This window comes from Charadrius vociferus, unplaced genomic scaffold (assembly GCF_000708025.1).
Source record: "Charadrius vociferus isolate BGI_N301 unplaced genomic scaffold, ASM70802v2 scaffold167, whole genome shotgun sequence".
Classification (NCBI taxonomy): domain Eukaryota; kingdom Metazoa; phylum Chordata; class Aves; order Charadriiformes; family Charadriidae; genus Charadrius; species Charadrius vociferus.
This window is the reverse complement of record NW_009649460.1, coordinates 2,259,703-2,269,368: the sequence shown is the minus strand read 5'-3', so window position 1 is coordinate 2,269,368 and position 9,666 is coordinate 2,259,703. Positions and strand designations below refer to the sequence as shown.

Below are 9,666 nucleotides of genomic sequence, written 5' to 3'. Positions count from 1 at the left end.
GGAAAGGCAGTCACAACTTCCCAAAAGCAGATTGATTCCCAGCCAGTCTTCTAGCAACAGCTACTTTGGAAAGACTACCCTTTAGTTTTTATTGTTGAGCATGTTGTTGTATAATATGAAATATCCCTTAAGCCAGTTCTGTTCCGCTGTCCTGGCTGTGTCCACCCCAACCCCCTGCCCACCATATTTTGCCTACCCAAAGCCTAATCGCTGTCGGGGGCAGAGTAAGAAAGAGAAAACCTTGACACTGTGTAAGCACTGCTCAGCAGTAGCTAAAACATTGGTATGTTATCAGCACTGTTTTAGACACAAATCCAAATCACGGCACCATACAGGCTGCTGTAAAGAAAGCTAACTCCATCCTAGCCAGATGCAGTACAGTGGTGGACAAAGAGCTTCAGCTGAGATGTTAGTGCTGTGTAAAGTAGAAAGATTGCTTCACGTGTCTTTCAGGCCCATACTCTGTTCATACATCCCCACTTACTAACCTTTTTTATAATAGCATGATGCAGTTCAGCTACTCACACTATGTCATCTGCCCTTACTCTTTTCCACAATTGTCCTAAATGCAGGATGGTGGACAACTGATGAGGTGTTCTTTTAGTGGTAATGCTTTCTAGTTTTGAAATATTTAGTATTTTTTGAAAAGCTATAGTTAGAGTAACAAACAGCTTTCAGTGACTTCATTCTGGTTTGTTACTACCTGATTCTAACATTAGCACCTCTCTCCATGTCAAAAAATATGCACTAGTGAATGAGTTGTCCAGTACCTAATACATCTCTGATTATCAGGAGGAAAATGAGCATAAACTTCTTTGTCAAAAAAGTTCAAAAAGAATCCTCTCCTGATGATAGGGGTGAGTGATGTGTGTATGTACTAGCTTTTTAATTCTGATGAAAAAGCTTCAGGATGTAATCCTTTTTAGTGAAAATGAAATGCATTCCTTAAGGTTATTCTCAGTCAACACTAAAAGAAGTGGCAGGATCCAGAATAGTTACAGCTGAAGAAGCAAAATCTTAATCTTTGAGCCAGTAAAAATAAGGAGAAATAGTAGTCATGGTAGGTGAAAGATAAAACTTTGTGGACAAAAGGAGAGACTGTTTTCATTTTAATGCTGATTCTGGACTGTCCAGTACCAAAAAAAATGCGAGAACAAGGAAAGAAATCATGTGGAATGGGCAACATTTGAAGAAAGAACAAGTATGTAAAACGAGGGTAAATCTAGCAAGCCTTTAGTGCTTGACTTAAGGACTTGGAAGAAATAGTTTTGTGAGTGCCTGAAGACACAGAAACTAAACAGGAAGAACAAGATTTGAAGTAATTCAGCTAAAATTAGATTACATTTTAAGCAGAAGTAGTCTGTGGCCCTGTGTCTACAAATGTTATCTTATTTGGTGGCAATGGAGAACATTTTTACTGGCTTCTTTGGGAAACTAAGGGCTAAGGAAGTAATACTGTTGAATTTCTGCATTTATGGAAATACACTGGATGTAAAGAGCTGGACACTGTAAGTCTCTGAATTTGCATCTGGGTTATTATATTAGGTGTTTTCACATGCATTTGAGTTAAAAGTGTTGAAGCGGGAGCTTTCTTCTACTTGCTTAGGTTCAGATAAATTGTCAAAATACTTTTTATGCATTTAGTTTGAGTCTTGGAATGCTCATCTTTTCTAAAATTACTAGACTTTTTAGGTAGAACTACTGGGGTCAGAGGGGCTCTCTTTAATTGTATGGAGGTTATTGAGGGATGAGGGGGGAAAAAAGCTATGGGGTTTGGGGTGGAAAGAATATCCCCTTAATTATTCAACAGCATTTTTAATCCATGCTGATAAATCACTGGTGACTATAGTGTATCATGCACTAGTTGTGTAGTGTCAGGATACCTGTAGAAATCTTTAAAATCAAATGTCTGTATAAGATACAGCATCAGTAGTCTTGAAAGAGCAGGTGATTTTACTTGAGAGAAGGATATAGCTCCAGAGCAAGATGATAGATGTAGATTCTGACTAGCAGCAAGGACTTATGCAAACAAAAGTTTACATGGATACAGCTTCAGAAATATTTAGGAATTATCTGCAACTATTAGGCCTCTGTTCTTTTCTTAACTCTGTATCTAACAAAGTCTTATAGAATGATAAAACTAACATTTAAGATTAATTTTTAATTCAGTTATCAGCCTCCTGTCCTTCTTACCCATCAATAGGAAATATTCTTCAAAAAGGGTGCTTTGGTGAAGGACACTGTTACTGTAAGGCACATGCATGTGTGCATATGGAAATGCATAGATATAACAGGTTACAACATTCCCAGGTAACAACTGATGTCGTGTTTCCTCTTTCCCAAAAGAGGGATTTTATCATAGTGAGATTGTGTAGTTCACTAACAAAGCCTTAGCCTGCTGAATTTGTGCCTGTGTTGTGTTGCTTAGTGGTTGCTATACAAAACAAAGTAGTCATGGAAATGTATTTCTGGGGATCAAAGGAAGTAATGTAAGTATGATTTCCAAGAAAAGTGACAATGAGGAAGCTACACAGTACCCAGTAATAGGGCTTAAACTATCCTTCGACCCATTTAAGAGAAAGTTAGATCAAACGTTGAGGTATGTGTCCAATGTCAAATCAGGAAGAATATCCTAAGAATGCAGGCGTCTGTGTTGGGACCAATACTGTTTCATATCTTCATTGACATAGACAGTGGGATCGAGTGTACCCTCAACAAGTTTGTCAATGACACCCAGCTGAGTGGTACGGTTGACACCTGAGGGAAGGGATGCTGTCCAAAAGGACCCGGACAGGCTTGAGAAGTGGGCCCATGTGAACCTTATGAGGTTCAACAAGGCCAAGTGCTGGGTCCTGGACTTGAATCAGGGCAACCCCCAGTATCAACACAGGCTGGGGGATGAAGGGATTGAGAGTAGCTCTGCCAAGAAGGACCTGGGGGAACTGGTGGACATGAGCAGGCCCTGTGCGTTCACAGCCCAGAAAGCCAACTGTATCCTGGGCTGCATCAAAAGAAACATGGCCAGCAGGTCGAGGGAGGTGATTTTGCCCCTTTACTCTGCTCTGGTGAGACCCCACCTGGAGTACCATGTCCAGCTCTGGGTCCTCAGCCCAGGAAAGACATGGACCTGTTGGAGCAGCTCCAGAGGAAGGCCACGAATGTGATCAGAGGGATGGAACACCTCTGCTATGAGGACAGGCTGAGAGAGTTGGGTCTGTTCAGCATGGAGAAGAGAAGGCTCCAGGGAGACCTTATTGCAGCCTTTCAGTACTTAAAGGGGGCTTACAGGAAAGATGGGGACAAACTTTTTAATAGGCCCTGCTGTGATAGGACAAGGGGTAATGGTTTTAAACTAAAAGAGGGAAGATTTAGACTAGATATAGGGAAGAAATTTTTTATGATGAGGGTGGTGAAACACTGGCAGAGGTTGCCCAGAGAAGTGGTAGATGCCTCATCCCTGGAAACATTCCAGGTCAGATTGGATGGGGTGCTGAGCATCCTGATCTAGTTGAAGATGTCCCTGCTCATTGCAGGGGGGTTGGACTATATAACCTTTAAAGGTCCCTTCCAACCCAAACCATTCTGTAATCTATTTTTCCTGTCCAAACATGTTTTGCAGTTTAAGTGTTTTTGGTTTTTTTTTCTCATTTCAGAGCTGGTTTTCAAACTTTGCTTTATGAATCTGAGACAGAAATACTCATGGCAAAAGAATCAAGAGTGTTAAGGGTTTAGAAATAACCATCTTGGATTGTTTATGGAAGCCCTTCCTCAAATCGCTTCAATCCTGTAGTCCTCTGTAGCCTACCTCAGCACGTGAAAGCAGTCTGTCTCATAAACATAGATGGTTCCTTGAAACACTGGTCCCCAGAACTTTATTTATTTTAACAGAAATGTTTTAATGCATGTTTTTAGAGTAGAAAATGGGGTAAACTTATCTGCTTTAGTTCTTTAGGATGGGCTGCTTCTCTCAGTAATTTCTGAGGTAGTAAGGGAAGCTTCCTAGGCAGTTCTAAAAATCTTCTGAGGTAATTCATGGAAAAAAATAAAATTTCAGAAGTGTTCTGAATTAAATGGCTCTGCTTTGTGAAAAAGCAAGGCTGCAGCAATCTTAAATATTTTCTTTTCCTGAACTGCTCACACCGTATTTGCAAGTCTTTAGTTTATAGAAGATGGATTAATTCTTACATATCCCCTGGTTGACATGAGTAAGTCTCACCACTGTACAGCTTGTGACCTGCAGGCGTAAAGAAACTCTACAGCAAGTGCTTTTTAACCATTTTAATTATTCTTGAAACACTTTTAGCTATACATGTTAGTGTATTGGTCTCAGTCCCACACAGTTAGTGGATTATCTAACCACATTCCACATTTTCTGAACAGCTACTTTGGTAGGGACATTGCCTTCTATGCTATCAAGTTTGTCCTATTATCTTGGGACGCTTAGGCTGCTTACCATGTGAGCATTTCTACAGCATCTGGTTCAAGATCTGGTATGTGTTTAACGTGATATTGTCTCTAGTCTATGTCCAGACGAACAGCTGGCCCTGCTGCAGCAGGGCTAGTAACTGCGTGGCTCTTGCACGCTGAATACCAAGTTCTCATCACTGGGGAATTCAGGAGGGGCGATGTGGCAGTACAAACTGGTGGTGCTACCTAAATTAACAGGCAGATCCGCATGGCAAAGTGCAAGCGGATAGTCGTCAAAGTCTTGCGGTCCTGGTCGCAGCCACTCAGTGTACAGACTACCTGCGTTTCATGCAGATGTAATACTGAAACACAGCAGCCCATGGGTGAGTCTCTCCTGTGTTGTACCAGAAGCAGTTATATGGCCAGAGGAGACTTTTTTTTCCTAACGGATTTTTTTCTCTTGAAAATACATGTTTCTCTGCATCAAGAGTGACAAGACAAGCCTGTAGACTTCGTTTTGATGTTTGACATTGTTTCTGACCCAACTTTATCTTACCTTGCATCATAAATGGCTGTTGTAGATGTTTGCAAGCTAATGGCAGTGGGTGTTGTCAACCTTGACTTCAGCAAGGCTTTTGACACCGTCTCCCACGTCATCCTCACAGGCAAGCTTAGGAAGTGTGGGTTAGATGAATGGACAGTGGCTGACAGATAGAGCTCAGAGGGTTGTGGTTAGTGGTGTAGAGTCTAGCTGGAGGTCAGTAATAAGTGGTGTTCCCTGTGGGTCACCTGGTACTGGGTCTAGTCCTGTTCGATATATTCATCAATGACCTGGATGAAGGGGATAGCAAGTTTGCTGATGACACACTCATGACACAAAACTGGGAGGGGTGGTTGACACACCAGAAGGCTGTGCTGCCACTCAGCGAGACCTGGACAGGCTGGTGTTGAACCCAATGAAGTTGAGGAATAACCCCATGCATCAGTACAGGTTGGGGGTTGACCTCCTGGAGAGCAGCTCTGTGGAAAGGGACCTGGGAGTCCTGGTGGACAACAGGATGACCATGAGCCAGCAATGTGCCCTGGTGGCCAAGGAGGCCAATGGCATCCTGGGGCGCATCAAGAAGAGTGTGGCCAGCAGGCCGAGGGAGGTCATCCTCCCCCTCTACTCTGCCCTGGTGAGGCCGCATCTGGAGTACTGTGTCCAGTTCTGGGCTCCCCAGTTCAAGAAAGACAGGGATTTGCTGAAGAGAGTACAGCAAAGGTCTACAAAGATGATTAGGGGACTTAAGAGGAAAGGCTGAGGGACTTGAGTCTTTTTAGTCTGGAGAAAAGAAGACTGAGGAGGGATCTTACTAATACTTAAAGGGAGGGTGCCAGGGGGATGGGAACAGTCTTTTTTTTCAGTGGTGCCCAGTGTTAGGACAAGCGGTAACAGGCACAAACTTGAATGTAGGAAGTTCCATCTAAACATGAGGAGGAACTTCTTTACTCTGAGTGTGGCAGAGCACTGGAACAGGCTGCCCAGAGAGGTTGTGGAGTCTCCCACATTGGAGACATTCAGAACTCACCCGGATCCCATCCTGTGCAACCTGCTGTAGGTGACCCTGCTCTGGCAGGGGGGTTGGACTTAGATGATCTCCAGAGGTCCCTTTCAACCCTGACCATTCTGTGATTCTTTATATGAACAAATCAACTTCTGTTGTTAATGGTATTTCAGCTGTTTCCCTTGCTTAAACCCAATTTCCACCACTGTGCAATGCCTTAGTCAATCTGTAACTGTAGCAGTGCGTTGACCTCTTCAGTGCTTGGGTCTTAAGACAGTTTAAAAATGTTCATTGTGTTCTTTAGGATTGTCTCGTAACCTACATCTTGGCTAGAAATGTTTAGCAGTGGAGAATATCCTGTTAGCTGCTTACCTTGTGCAAGGCTGTTAGGGAATGTTTGTACCCTGTTTGCACAATAGGTAATTGGTAGTTGGGAGTGGGAAGTAGATGTACGCTCTTTCTTTGTCGTTTCTGTGGACGCTTCTAAGAATTCAGTGCGGTCACAGACTTAAATTGTTGTTTGATATGGGATGGGATTAGATGATTAGTTTCTGAATCATTGGGAGGATAGCAGGATTATTGGGGGGGAGGTTAAGCACAGGAGATATAATTTGACTGTGGTGCAAGGCCAGTTATACTTGTCTCTTCAGCGGTATCATTTTTATTTAAACAAGGGGGTTGTTAATTTCCTTTTAGCCTGTGTCTCAGCTATGAAGCTAGCCAGCTATCAAAACATAATGGAATTTTTGTGCTTTTTTCCTCAGTGATTTCTAAGCTGTATCACTAGCGCATTTCTTTCTTAACAATTCTGTTTAGAAGAAAAAGAAAGAAATCTTGACTAGTTTTGGAGATCTTCAGTGATGTACACTCTGAGCATGGCTTTTGGATTTCTCCCAGTAGAGCGCATAGTTAAATTTGACCTGAAACATTGAACTTGTTTTTAATTTATGGTCAAAGGAATCTAGTGTTAACTTTTAGAATTGTGGTTATCATATCTGTTCTGCTTTCTTGAACTGTGGATGGGGCATGTACGCTCTGAAGTACTGTGTGCAGAATTCAGTGTCGCGTATGTTGTTGGTGAGTTGTTTTTTTTTTTCTAAGAAAGCACTGTGATGCCTATCAGTAGGCGTTTCACTTGTATATGCCTAAGTCTGAGGTCCAAACCTCAGGCATATTTGCACTTGTTTTAGTCATAACATCAGTTATTTTCCCAGCTTGCATTAAAACTACACATAAGAGACATTAACAATTTTATCACATGTGTTTTTTCATTGGTAATTCAACAACAGGATATGACTGTTAATTGTAGTCTTACCTGAAACATGCAGTTGAGAGCTTACTGAGTGCTTTCCGCTTGGGCAGTGTCTAACACTTATAGAGGCTGAATAGAATCACCTGTATAAACTCAGGGTGGCCATGCAGTCTCCTACAGCACACACACTTATCTTTGTGTCCCTGGAATATCATTCTTTGGAATCCATTTACATGCATTGATTCTCAAGAAGTAAAGATACCTAGCTGTATTTGGGAAGCCGGAATAACTTTGTGCATTCTTCTTACACTCCAGACTGCTACTTTTAGTAACGATTAATGTGATCAACCTTAAGCAAGAGAGTTGTCTGGATACTGGTCAAACTAGCACTAGACACCATCACTGTTCAGAAGCTGAACTCAACTTGAGTTGTACTCGTGCAGGAGTTGGTTTTAGTAAGTTGTTAAGAAGTTTAGAAGTTGTTTAGTAAGTTAAAGGAAGATGGCCTTTGTAATATTCTGAAGGGTAAAAATGAAAGTCTCATGGCAGATGAGATTCTAAGCTGAGTAGTTGCTGGTAAACAAACAGTAGTTTGACTTGGTAATATAGTTAGCAGGGGTTTAGTTCATAAACCTTGAAAATCTTAGGATATTAATAGCTTTCATAGTAACGTTAAGTGACACACAAGATGTAATCTGAGTAGAACTTGCAGAAGAGCAGGATTTCTAGTTCATGAGAATTAAAAAAAAAAAAACAAACAAACAAAAAAACCCAAACAACCCCAAAACATTAGGTTTATCCTAACTTTTATCAAAACCAGTATTCCTTCAAGTTCTTTGAAATCTTAGTTCTGTGACCTCTCAGCTGTATGAAGCTGGCACTTTAGCCAGTTTCTTCCATGAGAAAATAAGAGATGTGAAGCTCATGTCAGTTCAGCTGTGTGAGAGAGAAGGGGCAGGATACCTGGCTTCAGTGAAGATGCACAGCTTTTACCTCCTTGCGGCAAATCCTTGGACTGTGCCCCAACTGCACAGTAAGGAACACTGGCTCTGCCACAGTTCTTGACACTTCTGGGCATCCCAAGACATAATCAGAATTAAAAGTCTTAGTTAATCAAGGGTTTCAGGCTTTATAGAAGAGCATGAAAAGTATGATATGGCTGCCTGCTGAGCTGTAGATTCTGCTGGAGGGATGGATCCTTAGTTCTGGGGTTTTATCTTTTTTCATGAGGTGCTCTGTCCTTTGTTCAGCAGCAACTGCAGCACTTCTCAAGACACTTGGAGCTCTAGTAGAGTGCATCTTCTCAGTAAATTTGTCCGAAAGATTGTACTTCAATTGGTACATATCAACAAATTGCTGTCAAGTTCTGTTATGTGCCTGTGCACCTTTTCTTCAAATATAAGGCTACAAATGTGTTGGGGTGCTTTTTGGGGTACAGGTTCATTATATCACATGTTCCTACTGCTTGATAATTAACCCTTCTGTAGCCTGGTCAGTGTCCTAGGTTTCTTTCTGAAGGATCATTTAGTTGTGGAAAGTATTGTCTTACTGTGCATGAAACAGCTGCTCAGAGCTTTGGGATCTCACTCTATTAAGTGGCCATCCAGCACTGCTTATACACTGGGACGGTGAACGCTCTAGGGGTAAATCCATTTGTGGTCCATGTTGTTACTGTTTTTAAAGGCATTCTTTAATGCTAGCGTAATCTTAACTATATTGTATCTTACTGTATAAAGATAAGATAGGAAATTGGGAAGGAGGAGGACATGCTAGGTGTTGGCTGACCACAGAGGTGAGCGTCATGCTTTAGAATTCATAAGATATTTAACCTTTAAGCATTCTGTTTTAATTGCAAGGAAGCATCCAGAAATAATGACTGCCTAATTTGTATTTCAAAGCACTAAATTTAAGTTTAATATTGCCACCAGAGGGCAGCATGTTACATGAGCTGGCAGCGCAGAACCTCTGCTGTTCTGATTTTAAGCAAAGGTGAACTTGGAAGATCTGAGTTTTGAAAAGTGTCAGTGATCCATTTACAAGTTTCTCCTGTTACGCTCAGCTTGTAGCGAAGTCCTGAAATACGTGTCGTGGCATTAGCTTTCTGAGAAAGAGAAGTGATGTTATTGACATCTACCAAGTGAAAACTAAATGTAGCTGTTCTATAACTTGCATTCTGGTGCCTAGTTTATTATTACTCCTGCATACAACTTCCATAAGACAGAGGTATCAGGAACTTATTCCCTCACCTCCTGCCTTGTTTTTACCAGTTACAGAATTCATTCTTCCTGGTTTTGTCTCAGAGGTAGTAAACCTACATTACTTGTTTACTTTGTGTGATAAAATGGGTGTCAAAGTTGATTTAACTCTGTGTTCAGTATTTTTAGGATTAATTTATCTTAAATGCAGCATCTGTACTGTTTGGTGTTTGAGGTTTTGTGTTGTGGGGTGTTTGGGGGGGGG

The 9,666-nt window shown here is 41.5% G+C and overlaps 1 protein-coding gene across 1 annotated transcript in view; it reads left to right on the top strand.

Annotated features, from left to right (window-relative positions):
* RAB2A (RAB2A, member RAS oncogene family) overlaps positions 1–9,666 on the top strand; it is a gene marked incomplete at its 5' end in the record, with an annotated part of 22,878 nt that overhangs the window by 6,052 nt on the left and 7,160 nt on the right. The gene's annotated exons all lie outside the window — the stretch shown is intronic.